Raw genomic sequence first — 22,320 nt, forward strand, 5'->3', positions numbered from 1 at the left:
GAGCAAACTAAATCAAGTTGTTGAAAAAATACACGACAAAGACAATCAAATAAATCAATAGAAAGATGGAAAGCCATGTCATTATATGGCGTTCAATAGTCATCGATCACAGCTGAAATGTGAAAGGAAAGTGACCATAACTAATGCGACTCCTGCGAGAGTCGCTGTTACGACTTTCCAGCAAACACGCAGAGAGATATTGATGTTCTCCGAGTCAATTAATGGAGGAGTAATATAATGTGTTAGATGGCAAAGGGTTTCCCGAAAACAGTGCAATCTAGTAAAAAGAAACAAAAATATGAAAACATACAGACACAGAATTACTAATCACTATAGTCTTCATAAGAATTTTCAACTGTAATGCTTGAATCCACATACAAAAGAAGAGCAGCGTCATTTTGCACTTTGATGAGCTTTTGGTTCTGTAGTCATTTTCTTCTCATAAAAAACAATTATTTTTACAATATGTATTAAATCATTTGCTATAAACATTCTGCAGAAATTAGGACAAAAGTCGTCTCGAGCATAAAACGATATGAGTTTGAGAGGGCAACTCAGACATGTTTAGCTTGCAGCCTACCACTGACAGCGTTGGAATTATTGATTCTCAACGTATTACCCATTCTTTTTCAGAGTTCGAAATTTTGTAACTGTTTCAATTCATCAATAATTACTTATGGGAATTAAGTTGATCGGGAATATTTTATCAACATATCACAATGCAATTTTGAACATGACTTTGAATAATGCGTACTTGCACATGCTTATTATCACGACTATAATATAGCCATTACACATACATATTCCATGATATGATTGAAAAAGAAAAAAAAATGAAGTGCCGTGCTTGTCGAGAGCTCCTTGTTGAGTTATCCTCCGACTTATTTTGGTAAAACCCTTAATTAACACTGATCAAATCGTGCGTTGTCGGCCAATATTACACATTTTGACGCTTGACAAGGCTGATCAAACTAGCATCACGTATTATGCTTTCTCTAATTTCTGACGGCCTTATTACGTGGTGGCATGTATACAGGACTGCATTGACTGTGATGTGACTACGGGACGCAGACGGAGGACATATTTTCAGAATCTTTTAGAAGACCTATACATAGGTAGAGGAACTAAGAGGGTGAGATGGACACAGAGAGAGACAGACAGAGAGAGAGAGAGAGTAGAGGATGCATTGAATACAATGCATTTATGCTTTGGAATTATGTGGATATAGTCAGCTCTGCGGCACGCCAAAGTCATGTGCCGGATTCTCTGCTTCACCCTTAAGTAAATTTGTCGATGTTGGCGGGTATTCCGGGGCAAGTCTGTCTGCGGAGACTGAGCTTTAATGAATCCACGGGAGGAACACAGTTTTCCAGAAATCTAATTTGCATTTCATTGCCTGGCGTTCGTATGATGGCGAGCACAAGTGCGCGACGGTCGCTCCGTGCCTACACGGATGCGTAGAAAACTGGTGCAAATACATCGCTACCTGGTACACATCCACAGCAGCTCTGGCATACCCTTGCTCCACACACACACACACACACACTCTCACACACACACTCACACACACGCGCATACTTACGCGAATCTATTGGCGTGCGACGGGATATCTACATGCAGTTTCAGGCCCCCAGCTCGCTCGTTTGTATCATTATTCCGGAATATCCCAGTAGAAATCGCCAAAATCTATTTCGTGGAGTTTATTTACATACGAAGGCACCTCTTGTGTTTTATTTCCCACAGCTTCCTCCGAAGGCTTAGCGTATAAAGTTAAAACATTTCAGTTTCGAAAGAGGAATCCCAGTTTCTGCTGTCTGGTTTCGAATCCATTTGGAATTGTGTATTTAAAGGGATAAAAGGTTTGTCTTTACTTGGGACGAGGAGGAAGGATTTGTACAGGGATATATCATCGCACGACTACGTTCGAGTTATCTACGATGGAAGGCTGTTGTTTCGTGCATCTTTTAATGGTGATTTTCATTTCTGTATTGTTATGTTGTAAGCCGCACGCAGCGCGAGCCTTTAAATTCCACAGTTTCGGCAGGGTACTGACTTCAAACGGCACAAGCATATTGTCTACCAATCTTGGTAGTGTTCCACACTGGAATGGTGGCTCAAGTGTTGATGCAAAAGAAGGCATGGAGCCGCATGTTAAAAGGACAGACGAACAGAAGTATGACCGAAATCTCCGAAATTCAGGTAGATTGCTTGAATTTTTACACATCCGTTCAGGGGAAATGATTCAAAATGGCGTTGGAAGGCAGGACGTTGTCTCCAGAGTTAAGCGAGACGAACTATCCATTCAGCGACTTGCGGACTCTCCCGATCCTATAACGAGCATCCTTGAGGAGCTACAAAGATACCAAAAAGCTGAAGAACCGTGCCAACGGCACATAATGGACCTAGGACAGGTGTTTAGCCAACAGTCGGAGAGGTTATCCCAGATAATGGACTTTGATTCTGTTGATCGAAACAGTGTAACTGCGGTACACACAGCTAACTTACTTAACAGTTTTTTTGGTCCCGGTAGACGTTCAGTGACCAGCGTGTTTAACGACAAGGAGTTGTATTTCTCTATCGTGAGAAATAATGTGGAAAACAATGACGCCATTGTGGGATCCTGCGTATATTTCTTCTCGTATGAATGGTACCAGAATGTAGGATCATCCTCCCTTTGTGCGCTCCGAGTGGCACCGGGCAGTTCGACCCTTGATGAAATTGCCACCGATCAACCGATTCCCAGTTCCAAAAAGTGGGAGGGACATTTTGACAGCCTATTTGAGGGCGTAACAAAACCACACTACCTCATTCGGAGGTTTAACGAGAGCACAAACGGAATACTGGAGAATTCGACTGACCCCTTTGTCACCAGTGATCACGGTGTTTGGTCAGATCCGTATTTTGATTGCAACAAGACGAATCGCTGGTTGATATCCTACACTGTCCCGTTTTTTAACTCCTCTTGGTCGTCAATGTAAGTACACCTTTGATACACTTAGCTCACTTTGACCTTATCCATAGAGTTATTCAACTATGATAATTATAGACGTTGATCTGTTCAGAGATTGACTTAATATATTTGAGATCACTTTCAGTCTCTCTTAAACTAAAAAAATCCTAAACTTAATGAAACATATACAACCCTTTCAAAAATGCGTCATCCAGTCGAGCATGTATTTCTTCTGAACGGCGATTATAGTAGGGGCCTACTAAAAGACTCTGTTGCGTGTAATGTTAACGTAACAAATTCATAAAAAAGGAAGGTTAGGCAAAGGGAAAGGGTTCGGGCAATGATTAGGTTGAATGATGCAGCTGGCACTGGTTTTCGACCATTAGATTCTGTGACTGTAACTGTTCTGCCTTATGGACAATACTTGCTCTTTGCAGTCTTCGTGTTTCCATATTGTATAAGCTTCGTGCATGCTCGTATTATGCGTCATCTGATACCTTGACTTATTTTCTCATCAATCGGATGATCCAGGTGCTTATGCGGAGGAAACAACGAAAGTAATGTTTTCATGACACAGGTTCTGCGCGCATTATATATGTATTATTTCGTAACAAATATTTGTCTCAAACTCTCAATGAGACTGCAATACCATTAGCAAATATAACAGCGGTCATTCTGTTTCTCAAATGATGTAGATGGAATTACGAAAAATATGATGCAATGATTTCCCTGTTTGCACTAATGCATAATTATAACGCAATTGAATTTAAGGGCCATATTGACGCAACTACTACTTAAATGTTATCAGATATTCAACTTGGAAATTTGCATCAGTTGACAAGCTGTTCTCTTTAGTTAAACTAACGAAATTATAAATGATACAATAATCTATAGTTGCAGAACTCGTGTCAAACGCATACAGTAATCAAAAGTTAGGATGGTAAATTGCAAAGTGAAAAATTAGCATTGGAACTCACCTTATTCTTAATCGTGTTTATACGCTATAGTTGCATGAGCAGATCACTTCAATTAGAGCATGATTAAGTTACTGTTGTCCCCTTTATTTTAGTGATATTTTACTATTTTACTTCAATAATGGAAAATAAACTTTGCAGGAGTAACGTGTAACAAGGTTCCTCTGTGGTTTACCCCCGCACGCACACACAAAAAACACGTATAAACAACACCTGCACTTAGACGGGTCACGTAACTCCGCGCAGGTACGCACACAAAGTACCTTCCCTTGGGCTTAATGATATGTGTACACACCACGCGAGACGTAGGAGGTTCACATCTTCCATGGATCGTACGGGCACCAGAAACATACATTCAGCATCTGCGACTTTCACGAAATGATATATCGAAATACTATTTTAACATTAATTATTCACCGAGTTGAAGCAATATAACAAGCGATGTATGATCGAGATGAATTGCAAGAGGACATGATAAAAGATATCAGAGATATAAAACATAATATGAAGTCTATCGTCAACACAAATTAAATGAGGAATAAAAAAAACAAACAACAACTTTATGGTTCTAAGTATTTAACGTGTCACTAGTTCTCGTAAAATGAAATTTTGCAATTTCTTATCAAGTGTTTGTTTGTGTCGAAACCATTATACGGTTTAGATATTGGCTGGGTAATATTCACTTTTCGTTGCAAAGGTAACCAAGAATTTGGTAAGCTCGTAAGCACACCTTGAAAATGTTTCTTTTGATGACTGGTGATGTTTTAATGTCACTGCAAAGCCTTCCAAGTGTGATGACCAAGGCATGCCCTTTAAAGATAATGTCGGTGAGGCAGGCGCGTGTCTTTGCTATTAAACCGACAGATCATACCTGCCATTGCAATTCAAAATTTGAAGTTATTGTGTGCATCAAATGACCCCTTTTGAGCATTTGTGGTTGTCATAGTAACCTGTTGCTCTCGCTCGGATCAGCACAGACGGATGCCTGTGTCCAGTCACATCAGTGCGTCAGCGTAGACCAGTTTGTTGAGCAACAAAGAGAAGGGATTGCCTTTGCTTCTCCCGGGTGGCTCAAGACTCACCATGACTTCACTGTTGAACGCAAAGATAGCTAGACAGACAGAAGACACACGCAGGGACCATTATACATTCCCCAGATTTTGCTTAGGTGGGGGAAGGTGTGTACAATTTGCCCAATCCCACTCTTTAATTAAAAAAGAAATAAAATGAATATTCAATTCATAGAAATATGTGACTTATAGTAGTAAGAGCAACAATGGAGCAATTAGATTGATTTGTTTTGTCTTGTTTTCATTTCCATCTGAGAAGATGACTGGATAGCCCATATTCAGCTGCAATAGCTGGTCTTCCATGGGGTCCAGTTGCCGCATGGGTGTATAACGCGGGACCACTTCACCGGGTTAATACCCTGCTCTTTGCGATTAATATGGAGCGGGATCTTTTACGTGCATGAGTTGTGACTCTCTCACACAAAGGACCTCCATTTTATGTCCTATCCGAGGGACAGAGTGTTTTGCCTCTTACAGGGGACGGTATGATTACACACAACAATGCCCAGTGGGACCCGGGAATCGAACCGTGGTCCTTAGGATCGTGAGGCAGACGCGCTACCGACTGAACTAACTCATCATTTTTATGATAACGATAACAATAGCTATAATGATAACATTGGTACCTGTGCTAACAATGATAATTATCTCGACATTATCTAAATCATTGTCTAAATCGACAGTCACCTGTTGCTCTTCTTTAACAGATAATTGTTGCAAAAAGACTGGAATGCTCTCTGGGGAGTGAAGAATGATTTATATTACCACTGTCAGTGCTGGGTGGAAATAATGCATTTGGCGCGATACAAAATCATAATGATATTAATATCATTGTTATAATAATAATAATAATAATAATAATAATAATTATTATTATTATTATTGTTATTATTATTATTATTATTATTATTATTATTGTTATTATTATTATTATCATTATTATCATCATCATCATCATCACTACCATTATACCACATCATGTAGCTTTTTTTAGTGTCCTTCGTCTGCTTTTTAAGGTGAATTTCGCTCACACATAATTATAGAGGTAGATGTTTACCATATACCAAGTGCAAAATTGCCATTTCATTCGTGGAGCGGGAGACTGAGACTATCCCTGTGATCTATTCATAGCTTCTCATGACTGGCAGCTAGCGACAGAGCATTGTTTACCCCTTCATTCAGCAAGTTTTCTGACATTAAAAGTAATACTAGCAAATACTTGTTATAAAATCTTTACGACAATAAGACACATGTATATATATATATATATATATATACACGTATATAATATATGTATACATACATGCACACATAATACATTTCTGTGCGTGCATGCATGCGTGTGTGTATGTACGTATCTTCGAGAAATATCGAAATGCGTTATAGCAACTCCCGTATCACAATGTCATTTCTCTCTTCACACACAATAAGCGGTCATGCACAAGGACCTGTTTTGTGCCACTACACACAGGCACAGTATACACGTTCCTGCAAATACCCGTCCACAAATACATCTGTCCAGGGGATATCAAGTTATTTCTGCGTGGATGAACGGAACTATAAACAGCAGAAACAATGTATACAAGGCATGAAAAACAATTTTGAAATAAAATTCATGTTACATCATTTGCTCCGCTTGCTTCCTTGAGTCAAGTGTTAGATTTCTGACTTATTCTTTCCTTGACACACATGGAAGGTAGAATAAGCATTACTTCTTGTTTTTATGTATCATCATTATACTCTATTCAAAAATTTTCTTTAATTTGTATTATTGCGACTCAAATGATATTTGACACAAATCAGTTTCAAAAGGTTTTCTGCTAAAGAGCATCATCAGATAAACAGTTTTTTAAATCTTTGTTTGTGGTGTACATTAGAGTTTAAGAGCTCTAAAAGTGTTTGGGGAAATCGACAGATGATAGAGGATGAAAAAAATAGAATGAATTTCCCGTTATGTAGGTAAAGTATCATTTTGAAAATATTTCACCTACAATCTGTTTGCTGAGTAAAGGGGGAAAAGAACAATTCTCATTTCACCTTATATTCATCTGCATGGGTCTATACGATAAATTTAATATGTCTTGGAAAATTTACACTATACTATATATAAAATTCAAGTACAGCAGTTCAGTGATAATCGAGGCTTACACCTCATGCTTCAGAGTCATAAAAAGAAAAGTAACACTCCTGGCAGAGGACGGCGAGAAAGGACCCTGTTTTGGTCACTTTGGGTACCAGGTTCCAGTGCTGTAGTACAGGCGTCCTCTCTCCTTCGTCATTGATTTCAAAACATCTACGGCAAGCTTCTACTCGTCTGTAAAATTAATCTCAGGAATGGCGAGAACGATGTAAGACACCACGAAAACCGTGCGAAATCACTTGCAAGACCGCCCGGCACCCGGAAACATACCAGGTGCATCTGGTTAGTTTCTTCCGCGGAAAATCAATATTTCCCATTCGTGTAACGGGCACTTCATCGGACATGCACAGAGAAAGAGAAAGAAAGAGCGAAAGGGAGACCTGGAGAGGGAAAAGGATGTGAACCGATGTGGTTCGTAGGGAGCGATTTCTCTCCAGAGGAAAATGCATAGAGTCAAATTTAATCGTTTTTAGCAGGTTTAACAGTGAGAATTAATATTGAGATGGACAGTTACACGCAGTGGGAACTGACCGGTTTTTTTTTTCTAATCGGGATCGATTGCGATATTTTTTTTTTGTGGCAGATGAGAAATGAATGATGACATAACTTTCTTCGTGAGTTTTTGATGTGAGCTAAGTCATAACTATTTTCAGCAGGCTTAAACGTGAGATGGACAGTAACACGCATTGAGAAGTGATTTATATATATATATATATCAAGGTGGACTGGCTTAAATATTTATGGCAAAAGAAAAATGAATGATGACATCACTTTCTGCGCGAGTTATATTTGATTTCTCTATCATGTTCTTAAATGTCTTACCCGGGCCCATATGAATTATGTTTTTTTCGTTAGGTGTTTGACTATTTCACTCCCTAAAGAGACAAAGTGAAGAAATCATTAATGAAAGAATATATGGTCTCATTTTATGTGTGACATGATTCATCTCGTGATTGTCTATTACATTGTATTTTATATTGTAATTGTATGGCAAGCATTTCATCCACAGATTGACGGCATCGCTCTCAGCTTAGGTGTGTGTGTTTTTGCGCGAGCGTGTGTGTTTGAGTGCTCAGATAACTTTTGTGGGGCGAGTTACCGAGGTGAATGAGCAGATTTGCGTCAATCATTAAACCACTGCAAGCCGTCGTGTCAGTAGCCAAGAATATCCCTGTAATTGTTAAACCTCAGCGCTAAGCAATTGTGATATACAGCCAATTCAATAATGGAAAAGCAAGAATATAGTGTCACACGTCTATTTATGCAACCCACAAAAATTACAGCACTTTGCTTTAAAACCGTTGATATTGCATGCGCTATTGCTCTTTAGCCATTGTATCATCATTATTTACCACATAACAAGACCTATCCCAATCAAGACCCATATGGATTAGGTTTGAACTTTGCAACAAATTTGCATCACTTCGTTCAAAGTAAAACATGACGATGCTGCAACGATGTCAGATTATATGGCCCGAAGTAAGACTTTATTCCAATTCAATCTAATTCAATTCAAAAGCTATTTCTTAACTCGAATTAACAAGATATGTGAATTCGATTCACGAATGTCTTATCACCCATGTTTCAAAATTTTCTTTAAATGTAATTATGATTTTCATGACTCGTTGAACCTAGCCAAATTCAATTTTTCGTCTTGTATAACCAATACTAATAGTCAAACGAAACTGCAAACTACTTCAAGTTTCCAATGTTATTTCTAGTGTAAATGTATTCCAGTTTCTATTTCCTCATTATGAATCTCTCTTATCAGTTGAGTTATCAAACTCGAGGCTTTACAGAATGCATACTGTAGCATGACGATGAAGGGCTGTTTACAAGTTTGACTGGGAATTAGTTCTGGTGAGGAGCAACATAATTAGGAAGCTGCGACTCCTTTTATATATAAGAAGGAAAAATTCTCTGAGAGGGAAAAGTAAAGGGTAGAACTGGGTGAGGGAGACTAGCAACACATTCTTTCCAGGACAATAAAACACATGATTGAATCCCCCAGCCGCATCCCATCCAACAGCTAATAGAGAAGGTTAGCGCGATCTCATCCTTATCACCGCGCTGCAATAAACTGCTGGCTATTTAACTGAATTGAATATTTAATGATTGATATATACATTATGTGTGCATCATGTAATGCTGTCATCTAAATTGAGGGTCAATCTTTAAGAAGCCCCTCCAGACCAATGCTTTTTAATCTAATAATGTTGACAAAGGTGAAGGGCGTCCATTGTGTAAGCAGAGAAAATACTATGTAAATTTCGCATCATAGACTTCCATGTGCTGTTTCACTGGACTGGAAATGACGGCATATTCCCTTCGGGTATAGTTTATAGAACAAAATTGAAATCTTCAAACAAAATTTTCAAAGTAAACCTTGAATCATGTTTTATGAGAATATACAGCTGATCTGCAAAAACGTGCAGATAATAATTACAATTTTGCTGAACCCATCGTCTACACAAGATCGCAAGATCGTCCTGCTGTTTCACGCAAATCTGTCATAACATGAAGCGATAGAAAGTCAGACATGTTGGAGTCGCTTCGACCCCCGGAGGTCGCCAATCAGAAGGCGCATTTCATTGCCTCCCTCCCGTAGGGGAATCAATCAAATCTGGGCCAGCAATTCATAAGGCCGACTGTCACTCATAACAATGCACTTTGCAGCGGGCGCCAAGAGTGGGAGAGTGATCAGGATATGTGAAGAGTGACTGGTTGAAGCATACACAATAGACTATCCACCTCAAAGAAGATAATAAACCTAAACTTAGAAACAACGGGGGTATTTAACATGACAAAATCGAAAACAGGAGAGTCAACTCTGTATCTCGCACTAAAAGCAATGTTGAGGGAGAAAGGACAATAGAAAATACGGATTGGAAACTTATAATAAAAACGATTGCCTCATTTTCGTTTTTGAATAATTTTGCGTCCCTCACTCATGATGTAAGTAAAGCAGAATAGAAAGAAGGATAACCCAGTATGAACGAGAGTGAACGCTAGAAACCGAGGACAACACCGGAACGCTCGATATAGATTTTGCTGGCTAGAGACCTTTCTTACAAATTAAAGCTTGTCAAAAACTGGAATGTATGCTTCCAGACTGTGGCCATAACATTAAAGGGATGGTATAGCTTTGGTTGAGACGGGATTAAGATTTTGATACTTGAGATAATTAGAAATAACTTATATGAAATATCAAACAGCATACGAATTAAAAGTCTATTTGATGAAAATCTATGTTGAAATGGCTGAGATATCCATATACAAAGTAAAACAATTTGGTGCTAATAAAAGGTGGGACCCAATTTTTATTAGGACCATGTTTGTATTGCTCGAGGCAAGAGGAAGTTGTGCTAAACCCTCATGCAATCTAATGAACGTTTCATTCTTCATCAACCCGGTAAAACTTAATAGAGGGACGCAATGATATGAACAAAGGAAACGGCGTCGTTAACAGTAAAATTTAATGATCGCGCCAGTAAATTGTGTCATGTCATGTTAAAGTCCAATGTGAAGCATAAATCACAACAATTCCAGCTGGATTATTAAGTAAATGTTGATGGATCGGAATTTCTTTTATCTCTTATCACATGAACCAAAATCTTCTATACCAAAAGATGAATAAGTGAGAAACTTTGAAAGGTCCAAAGCCATTAGGTGACACAAAATAGCTTACGTTTCACAATCTAGCACTGTGTGCCCATCATAACTGATATCCAGGTGCTAGTGAGTGTGGCTCATGTTTACAGTGTGAGGCAGTCACAGAAAGATGTCAATGTAGACAGCCATTGCAGACTTCCAAAGATGAGTACACGTAGAAAATATGTCCGTTTTGTTTTCTAGTTGCAGTCGGCAAGAGATTGTAGTTTCCGATATTAAAGAAACGCCTTGAACAGAAGTTAGTGGATAAGTCCAAAGTGGCGTCTAGATGAGGAATTCGTAGTTGTGAATTAAGGCTTAAGAGTTAAAGTTTTAAAATCTGGACAAATATCAATGAAGTAGGAGGAATGTTGACATCTCTTATGCTGAATACAATGCAATGTGGATGACAAATTTACAAATATCAACTTGCTTCAACCTATTTTCTACTGATCTTCTTCTCCAGAGGGCCCCACATTCTACAACCAGTGGCTTCCTCATTTTTCGCACATTGTATATCGTTTACTTTGATAACTCCAGTACTCATAACAATGTATCATTACTATAAGGTTTCACTACCATTGTATACTCTGTTCATTTACATTGTCTAGCTTACCTTATATCTCAGCAAGCTATCATGTTCAGTTTTTGGAAAATAATTCGGTATAACAGAAGCACCGTTCTGTAAAGGCACACATTTTTTTTTTCTTCACCGAAAATGTGGAAATAGGTGCTTTTTTGTGTGTTTTTTTTTCTCCAGTCAGGTATCACTGTTTAACAGCCTTTCGATTTGTTGAACATGATGACTTAAAGTATGTGTGTTCCACAGGATGATCGCTCATCCACAAACAGCTTTAGAAAAAATAAAAGACTCCAGTAGGCTGTGATCAGTTCAAAGGACAGTTGCTAACAATAAAGGGACCTTCGGCGCCACTATCACAGTTCACTATTGCCATCCCCGCACCAGACAAATGGATAGATGATAGCTTTTGCATTCCGTAATCCAATATCTAGGAGTAATAGAGGAATATGAGAGCGTCTGTTCATGTGTAAAGAGATGGAAAGAAAGGGGGGTGATTTATGCTTGACTGATTCTCTGGAGAGCAAGATGACGTCTCCTTTTTGTGTTGGACCAACACCGGAGATCTCTGGCGGGAGCAGGTTTGTTTTGTGCGCTGTTTATCGTATAAATTACAGCACATAAGATCACATCAACGAATCATGAACATTTAATTTATATTCCACTGAAAGATTTTTACTTTTATCATTATTAAGTTGTACAGTACAGTGGAAAAGATCGTAGCTTGTAAGTCCGCACGGCTTCACCCAAAGCATATCTAACGCAAGGACGAATCGCTCTGGACCCGAATCTGGAATGTAAAATATGAGGTGTTCTTCATAAGGATCAAGTTGTCAGGGGGAGGAGAGGCTCTGTAGGATGTACGTTGATACAAGAAAACCGTCTTGTCCGGTTTATCGTCGATATTATAAAAGGGAAAAGGACCTAACCTCCTTAAATGCCCATGAGAAATACTTGCCCGTTTTCTACCTATGATTTTGTAGTTATGGGTGCTGACCCAGCATTCCTTGTAGCTAGAAATGGATCCTCCTGTCGACCTGTTCGTCTTTTATTACTAGAATTCACTGATCCTCCAGGCTAGGGAGAGTGTCAGGTGTATTTGGGGCGTTTAAAGGGATGGTGTAGTTTTGGTTGTGATGAAGCTTCATGTTTCTAACTTTTTTTTGTGTGTGCGATAATGAGAATCCTCTTTAGATATGAAATCTGAAAGAGCATGTGTGATTCGAAGAGGGATTTAAAGTCTATATGATGAAAGTTGGTTTTGAAATGACTTAGACATCCATAACAAAGGGATCCTAATAAAAGGTGGGACTATACCTTTCCTGTAACATGCTCTTCTCTTGCAGTTGCACCAATTGTGCACTGCATGAGAGAAGCTACGGGAAGTGACCATCTTTTCTACTTCTTTTTTTTTTGAGGGGGGGGGGGGGACAAAAATGCACACAATGCGTCATGGCAGTCAACTCTAAGGGGAGTCGATTATCACTTTGGTTGGTCACCGGCAGCTGTTACACCGGCCTGGGTCGTTAATTGACAGAACGCTAAATTGGAGACATGCGCTGGTATCCTCGAAAGTGGACGAACCTCATATCAGGTTTAAATTCAGGATCAATTTATTTGAAATGCTAGCCCATTGTATTCTAAAACACAGAGTGTTAAAGTGGTAGAACTAGTTTGTTTAAAATAATATCAAAAACAACAAAGAAGTATATATGTAACGAATTCAATGAATGGGCGTCATTTTGTACCACAATAACAAACCCAAAACAAACACAAACATCAATTCACGAACAGTGTCTGAAAAAGCACTCACGGAACTAACATTGATTGAGAATCTAACCAACAGCAGTTAAGATGTCAAAACCCTCCAGTGACAATGAGGACTTGCTTTTGTAATCCTTGTATTCTGTTCATATTTCTTTTCCCTCTTTTCTTTTTCTCTCTCGCTTGTTACCAAATTCAACCCCAAGTTCAGATAGGGCCTAAACAATGCATGACTTAAGATTTGTAGAAATTTCTTTTTGTATGATTTATATGATTTGTATGACTTTAAATAATTTCAGTGCACGAACAGCCGTCAATAGTTTATTGGGAACATCTAATAGCAGCCATACGTTTGTTTTTTTTTTTTGTATATAAATGGTGATAATAACATTTGATCCATACACCAAGAAAAGATTTGCTTCCAAAAACCGAACTTTAGACCACTGTTTGATTGATCTTTGCTCTTACACAAGCAAATCGTCATAATTATTTCTTGATTTACACAAGAAGCTTTTAATATCGGTTGTCACTGCCTTTTGTTTGAAGTTCTGACATACAACTTAACAGTTCATGCAGTTGATGAAGACAATATGAAATAATGCAAATCGTAAGTGATTAATAAAAATCACCGATCCAAAAGAGTCCAGCAAGGATATCCTCTTTCCTCACTTCTATTCCCTGTAATTGCTGACATCTTGGCAATGAAAATGCGGAAAGACAATGATGTCAAAGGTAGGCCTACATGTTTTCACGATGTGAGAAACAAAGTTAAACAAATCTCAAAATCTCTCAACTGGCAGATAATACAATGCATTCTATTCATCTATTTAATACAGTCTGATAAGGGAGCCATGAAAGAAACGAACAAATTTGGTAGGCCTATACGTATGTAGGACCTACAGGTATTTTTTTTAAAGTCAAGCTACTCTGATTTTCAAAATTGTGTAGACAAAGAAAAATGCTCGAAAGAACCTCTTGAATACCCTCGGGTCCTTGTCAATATCAGCACTTAAAGTCTGAAACATTTGAATTTGTTTATTAAATAAAAAGAATAAACGAATACCTGATACGCGTATGTTGAAAAATAGAAATCTTATTTACTGTGGCAAGATTTATAGATAAGTAAGTGAGATAAGTGAAAATAGTAACATTATGCACGGTACCTCTACAGTACGTAACCGAAATGAATAGAACTCTTCACATTTTCGTTTGTGGAATTTGAAAAAGACGAGGTGAAAAAGGGTAAGGAACAATGTTTTGAAAGCAGGTGGCCTCAGCATAATGGATCTTGCGTCCAAAATCAAATAATTACACTGTAATATTTGCCACGAGCATCCAACCCCCTGAAAGAATATGTTCTATTTTTGGTTGCAGAAATTCGGTGCAAACCATAATTATGTGTTTCAAATAAATTGCTTCCTGAACATTTTACGTTCATGATAGAAATGTAACATCGCTCCATTCTACACGGTCTTAGTCTGCTCGTGTGAAGGTATCAGACATGTTAACGAAAGTTAAAGACTGTGAGTAAAATCTTTTATGGTTTGACACTTATGTCAAATCATAAACTATTTTGTACATTCCGTAAGTTTATCATAATCTCGACATACCGATTTTCGCTTGTGTTTCGTCATCTTTCGTAATTAGCATGTTGTACTAAACGCTTAGATGATTTCTTTGGAACCTACATCCTACAAGCATTGCTTTTTAGTAGGTTCCTGATATTTACACATCATTTTATTACATGTCCTTATATACATTTCTGAAATTATGTCTAAAATTGAATGTTGTGTTATACATATTTTACTCCGAAATCAAATGGAATATGAAACCTGAATATGGAATGTAGAATATGGAACTTGAATTAAAAAAAAAAAAGAATGTCAAAATGAGACATTACACATTGAAAAGGGAGTGAACATATTAATATACCTATAAATACTTAATCTGATATCTACGTGAATGGATGGCTTGACCAGGATTAGGCCAATGTTGTCGTACGGTCTCAGAGCTTGTCCATCTCTTTTGATTATGGAAAGCTGAAGCATGCATTCCCAAATTTTCGCTAAAACATATTGTGTAACACAGATGATTAGCCTATAACATAAACCATGCAGGTGAAAACGGTTACAGGTGACGTTGTTGACCTTCGACTCATCAAGTTTTCTTTCTCTCTCTCTCTTTTTTTTTTATTTTATTGAATACAACAGTTTCAGAACCGATTATACTCAATGATTAGCACCAAGCACTGAAGTTTCCACTGTTATTCTTCCAACTATGAACCAGCGTTTAACCTGAAGTTCTGCAAAAAAAAAAAAACAACTACATTTCGGCAATAAAATTTCAAATTACATAACACTTTACATTGAACAAATATTTTGTATAAGTGGACATCTAACTTACAGTTACGTATACAATACATACTGGATCAAGATTGTACTCCCTAGAAAATAGCTGTCATTTTGGTGTAAATTGCAGTGATCCCCCCCCCAAAAAAAAAAAAAAAAATACCCCCTTCTCCTTCAGACTCCGATATTATACCTTTAGATAATCGCTGATCATTGAATGAGCAAATCACGTAACAATTAAAGAGTTTATTTTGTGTTTTTTCCGGTTTTTTTGTTTCTTGTGTTTGCTGATTAAGGTACCCCTGCAACACCTTTGCCCGTTATAGGTCCACCTCCGTAAACTTAGCACACAGTGAAGACGCATGTGCGGAACAAGACTTGACAGATAACACGATTTAGCCAACTCACATTTCCCTTGATATCTATTTGTTGCTTTTCAGAATGAAAGTTTTCTAACATTCCTCCAAAAGTGTGTACGGTACCAGATCATTGAATTTCAAATCTAAAAATGCAAAAACTCTCGTATTAGGTGATTGTTAAGTTTAGATATTAGATTTTCAAATAAGTTTATCAGTAAATGAGAAATTACGCAGCAATCACAGAATTTCGTTAGTCAGTTTTTTTTTGAACCTTAATGACTAGCAAACTTATCGTCTTACTTTTTTTGATGGAAAATTTGCCAAGCACTCCACACAAAGTGTGCAGCAGATTGTTGAATTTCTAGAGGGAGAGACCCCGTACAATAAGTTCCCCACGCTCGGTCGCTGCACTCCCTCACTTGAGTTTTTTCCCAATATTGAGCATGTTCCTGCCCCCCCCCCCCCCCTCCCGCACTGGAAAAAAAAATCCTGCAAATGACCATATAGTGCCTGCCATATGAAATGCATATTCCCTCCCCAACCCAACCCCCAACCAATACTGTTCAAAACGCGGCCTGCAGTCGAGACCATTTGGAGCAGTGATTAAGAAATGTTTGAATTACTGTATGACTTGTATGACATAATTGTCATGCATATGTGGAGTTCAGATGTATCACAAAACATCCTACCATAAAGATTCGGCAATAAAGCCGGAAATATTAGGAGATATGATTTATTTTCTCAATATACCATAACTGTAGACCGTTTATTCTATAGTAGAGACGATTTCATCAAAATTATTGTTCATATTTTGTATATCTAACAATACTTAACATTGATTACACTGATGAACATTTTTAAGGGTGGTTGTTTCTATCTCTGACTAACAAGTTAGAAGCACTAAAGGTATTTGTCTTTTTCATCCGCAAAATTATAAATTGGGTTATGTAGGTGAGATATTGTTTGGTGTATAGTGAGTTGCAGGAAAGGAAATTAATGAATATATTAATGAGTTGAATAATTGTATAAAAGTGATATATATTGATAGTTTTTGTATAGTTGCAAATGTTGTATTATGTTGCTATGGTGCATATGTTATTGTATGTTAATATGAGTTAGTTTCATTCGCATTCTGTGATTTGTCTGTGGTGTACCTGTGATGTCTTTTATGTTTATTTGTGTGTGTGTGTGATATCCAATGTACAAAGAATTTCCAGAGTGGACAATAAAGTAATCAATCAATCAATAGTGGCTTTAAGATGGCTCAAACCGGGATCGTCACTCCACTGAACAACAAAAAAAAAAAACTAACTAACAAACGAACAAAAAATATTTCCAGGGGCCTGAGCAGAAACTGGTAATGCTCTGGAGAACAGAGTCAAGTCATCATGAAATAAGTAATTACATTCTAAAAGCTATCGTTCAATTACGTAATGATCCAATTTCACATACGTCTATGTCAGCAGTTTTTTTTCTTTTCATATTACTGATAATCATGATTAACTACATTAACGGAGAACTCCGGCTGATTTCCAGACATTTCCTTTCGAACCACTATAAATTGGTTACAGGCCTATTGGGAACAGAGTTTCAGAATTGATAGTGATTGGGATAAGGATAAGAACGTTTTCAAAATTTATATCAAATTACAATGAACAAAGATGATGACATAGCAGCTTCAAAATATTATAATTCATAAGTGGGGGCTCAAAGAAGCAGAACAAAAGAAGAAAGCATGCAAAAATTCTATGTACACAGTTGACCTTGTTAAGCAAGGGGTAATGTGATAGAATCGCATTGCTACATTTCTGAAATATGTGAGCCTCCTACTCATAAGCTGCTAAGCCATCATCCTTGTTCATTGTGATTTATTTTGGGTTTGTCAAAGCATTGAGTTCTCTACTCAAGGGCCACAATTATTTCCAGAAATCTAAACATGGAGCTGTCGATTTATGTGCTACATGACATGAAATTATGAAAATCGCCTGGACGATACCCTTTAACGACATTGCATCAAAACATGCAATGCAAAGTGTGCTCAGTTTGTTGATTATATTAGTACTTCACCAGTGATTGACAGATGATATCATACATGGGCGTTCATCTTTAGCTAATCAATTCATGCACGTTTTTCTGTTAGAAGCGCTACAATAACATTTTGACACAATGCATTCTTTCCAATTTTCCGTTGATCGTGTAAAAAAAAAAAATGACGAAAATTCAATGTTTCTGTCATTGAAGTCTAAAACATGATGTTGTTCCTGGTTGAATAACTTCAGAATAGTGATCAGTTAGATATACGAGGATTTGAGCCTCGGGCTTAATTGCGTTTGAATGAAAAACTGGAAATTTCGAAATTGTATGTACAAACTATATGGCAAGTAAATGTTGTGAGGGGATAACTTGCTCACTCCATTTGCATATTCATATTGACCGTTCAAGAACTGTTTCCTGAAAAATTAGCGAAATTTCAAAATATCATAACTTCCTTATATTTTTCACCCGATTTCGATCCAAAAAAAAAAAAAAATTACCGTTGAACTCGTAATATTTTACTCTTTCTTATCAGACTAGCTTATATTTGGACTGGATTTCCCCTATTAAAAGAGAAAGAAAATATTTCAGCAGGGCGCGTGTGATTTGTGATCTGATTTTTCCCATTACTCGCACATTGTTTCAGAGTAAAGCGGGGTTCCCACTATCACGATTGGCGCCACGATTGATATCGTGGTCTTAATCGTGAAACAACCGTGGTGATCTTATCAGATCGTATTAGATTGTATCAGATCTTGAGGTCAATCGTGGCAATCGCGTTAATCGTAGAAATTTTATGGACGGTTCAAAAATTTTCTACGATTAACATGATTAGTTTTTGATCGTGATCATCGCATCAGATTGTCTTGGATCGTGTCAAAACGCAGCAAATCTTATCTATTCGTGCTTCTTAATCGTGTTGATCGGGATCGACTTTTTCACTTTCCTTCTGCTTATTTTGCACATTTGCCCTTATTTTACTCGCAAATCGTATATATTTTGTATTCCGCGAGGTTGAATAAGGGAGGGATGGCACAATGTAATTTAAAATAACAACACCACTGAAACATCCACCAGAAGCAGAATGTTTAACACACCCCACAAAATAACTTTTGTGATATAAAATAACAACACCACTGAAACATCCACCAGAAGCAGAATGTTTAACATACCCCACAAAATAACTTTTGTGACTTTTGAAAAGTGACCATTGTCGTGGATGTAAGGAAACTCGTGCATGACTATAAAGGTCACTATCATTATTTTTCACATAGAAGTTAGTCAATAAGTGAAACAATACCCCTGCGAAATAATTTTGCTTAAGACTTTTATTTTTTGTTACTAAAAGTGACATTATTTTAGGGGAGTTACCTTTCTGTTGTGTCTATGTCGGTTTTGATGAACACTGTTAAATAAAACAATAAATCAAGCCAAACCAACCAAACTTTCAATACCCCATGAGATAACGACATTTTGAAATAAAAATGCATATGATACATACTACGCGAATATGAAATCAAACGCACAAGCAATGCTATCAGTTCGGCAACTTTCTTATATTGAGCGTATATAATACATACTATGTTAGCATCCAAAAAGATCCCATCCTCTTTTTTAGCTTCAATTTCATCATACACAATTATTTTCTTCATGTATTTCAAAGAAAGGTGAAAACATTTGTCTTGATATTTTTTTTCTTGAGAAGATGGGGCAATGCTTTGATCTTGTGTAGGCCTATTCTTTTTTTGGGGGGAGGGGGGGGGGGTGGGGGAGGATGAGCACGTCGATTCAATTATCTATCAATTTCTTTAGGTTAACTTAGAGGAGGGACTATCTGAGGTTGTGGCTGGCTAAGGTGATGCTTTCTATCTGATGATAATGTAATCGTCATTCGCAATACTGCAAAGGTCACGTTCTCATCATCCTCAACCTGACACCCTTGCCATCATCAATGGTTGTAGATAGTAGACCTAATCACTCTGCAGAAGTTGAGGAAACAATGAAATCCATCGTCAGCCGGATACAATATTCCCATTCGGGTCCAGTCGCACCTTAAATGGGGGTCGCTTTTGATCCCGATCGTGAAAGATATCGTATCTTATCTCAACAACCCGCATTAGTTCGCGGTATTCGTATTGGAACGTATCAGAACGTAGCTGCACGCACCGAAACGGGGATCCCGATCATAATGATAGTGGTAGATCGGGTCCAATCATGGACTCAATTGGGACAATCCTATCGGATCGTATTTGAACGGGAGACCAGATCGTGACAGATCGTATTGCTTCAAAAAAGACCAATCGTGACCATATCGCATCCAAGCGAAGCAACACGTATTGGCTCGCATAACCTCGTATCCAAACGTGAGATTTCAGACGAGTTCAACGAAACCTCCACGATCAGTTACGAATGTCCAATCGTGGCGTTCGTAATAGATCGTACGATAGTGGGAACCCCGCTTATACATGGACAGCAACTGCAGACGACATGTATGTTTTACCCAATGCCAATTTTGCGACACAGAATTTGTCATGTTTTGAGGATTGCTGCTCCCCGTCATTGGTGTTTATTCAAAGGCAGTTGAGTCTGAAAAGGCACCACAGTCAAATAAGACCAAATGAGAGAAACGGTTCTTTTGTCAGTAACGATGCCAAGTTACACGATCGCCATTGTCCGAACATCTGAATGTACTCATTAAGATGCACATAATCAGGTGGCGGCGGTAATGATGTGATCAAAGAAAGCCACGCGTTCAGTAGCTATGTTCAGACGAGCAGTTTTGGTCGGAGTAACTTCGGAGGAAGGGTCGGAGGAAGCTCGGTCGGAGTAACTTCGGAGGAAAGGTCGGAGTAGTGCCCGTCTGAACAAGGTCGTGGTAACTTCCTTCGGTCGGAGGAACTTACCACGACCTCTTCCTCCGACCAAGATACTCCTGAGTAGCCATGTTCACACGTATTTCTAGTCGGAATAAAAATTGATGGCACGGCAATTAAAATTCAAATTAATGCATATCTTACCACGACCCGTGTGTCCACACGACTGTCATGGGAAGAAACTCCGACCAATAATATGTGCGACGGTCGGTGTAACTTCCGGAAGTGGTAACGCCGCGCTCGTCGACCATGCGATTGTTTTTTACCAGTTGCATTTGTCTTCTCCATTCTTGTTGACGGAAATTTCTGCATGAGCGCTAGCTTCTTCGTCGCGATCGACTAGGTTAAAATATGCACTACACGCGCACGTGTAGTCGCAAAATGTCAACATTGCGATTTGACCCAGGAAGTTTTACCTAGGTTGTACGGCATGTAAGTTCATAGATGCTCCGAGGGCTTGTCCGCACGGGCAATTTACTCCGACCGGCTAGTCGTGGTAGCGAGATACTCCTGAGAAAACTCAGGAGTATCTCATTCGGAGGAAGAGGTCGTGGTAAGTTCCTCCGATTGGAGGAAGTTACCACGACCTTGTTCAGACGGGCACTACTCCGACCTATCCTCCGAAGTTACTCCGACCAAGCTTCCTCCGACCCTTCCTCCGAAGTTACTCCGACCAAAACTGCCTCCGTCTGAACACAGCTAAATTTCTCAGGAGTATCTCGCTACCACGACCAGCCGGTTGGAGTAAATTGCCCGTGGGGACAAGCCCTCGGAGTATCTCTGAACTTATACCCTACGACCTAGGTAAAACTTCCGAGTTAAATCGAAATGTTGACATTTTGCGAGTACACGTGCGCGTGTAGTGCAATTCTAACCTAGTCGATCGCGACAAAGAAGCTATTGCTCAGAAATTTCCATCAAGAAGAATGGGGATGACAAATGCCACTGGTAAAAACAATCGTATGGTTGACGTGCGAGGCGCTGCCACTTCCAGAAGTTACACCGACCCTCCACGGTGATCCCCGCGAAGGCCGTGGTAAATTGGTCGGAGTTTCTTCCCACGACCGTCGTGTGGACACAGGGTCGTGGTAAGATAAGTATAAATTTGAATTTGAATTGCTGCGCCATAAAATTTTACTCCGACTAGAAATACGTCTGAACATGGCTTATATGTGTGTAGTCGATCCATGATGTCACTGACGGAATCTTGGTTTGTTTGTTTTTTTCAGCGTATCCAAGTAATCCGAAGATAATTAGTAGGAAATCATTAAAAGTGAGTTATATGGCACATATTTTGATATCGTCTTGGCCACGTAATGAGTGATGATCAGAGTATTATGACTCAATACAAGTCAGTATGCATTTGCATTGCAAATTACAGACCCTTTAAGTTTTGGCAGGGTGTCCGAAGAGATGAAATATATTGAGTCAATCTGCAGTCTGCTATTTAAAGAATGCGCATGGAGGTATATCATTTCGAACATAAAACATCAATCTATGCAAGAGGAATGGCACCCCCTTTCATCACACAAATTAGAATGCACCATTGAATTGATATCCGAAGCAGCATCTATTTA

The 22,320-nt window shown here is 38.5% G+C and overlaps 1 pseudogene; it reads left to right on the top strand.

Annotated features, from left to right (window-relative positions):
- Nucleotides 1–2,237: 2,237 nt before the first annotated feature.
- The window catches only part of LOC139716963 (metabotropic glycine receptor-like), a 53,937-nt pseudogene continuing 33,854 nt past the window's right edge, over nt 2,238–22,320 (top strand).

The sequence above is a fragment of the Diadema antillarum genome, unplaced genomic scaffold (assembly GCF_040938485.1).
Source record: "Diadema antillarum isolate AM-2024a unplaced genomic scaffold, OU_Dant_1.0 scf00000071, whole genome shotgun sequence".
NCBI lineage: Eukaryota > Metazoa > Echinodermata > Echinoidea > Diadematoida > Diadematidae > Diadema > Diadema antillarum.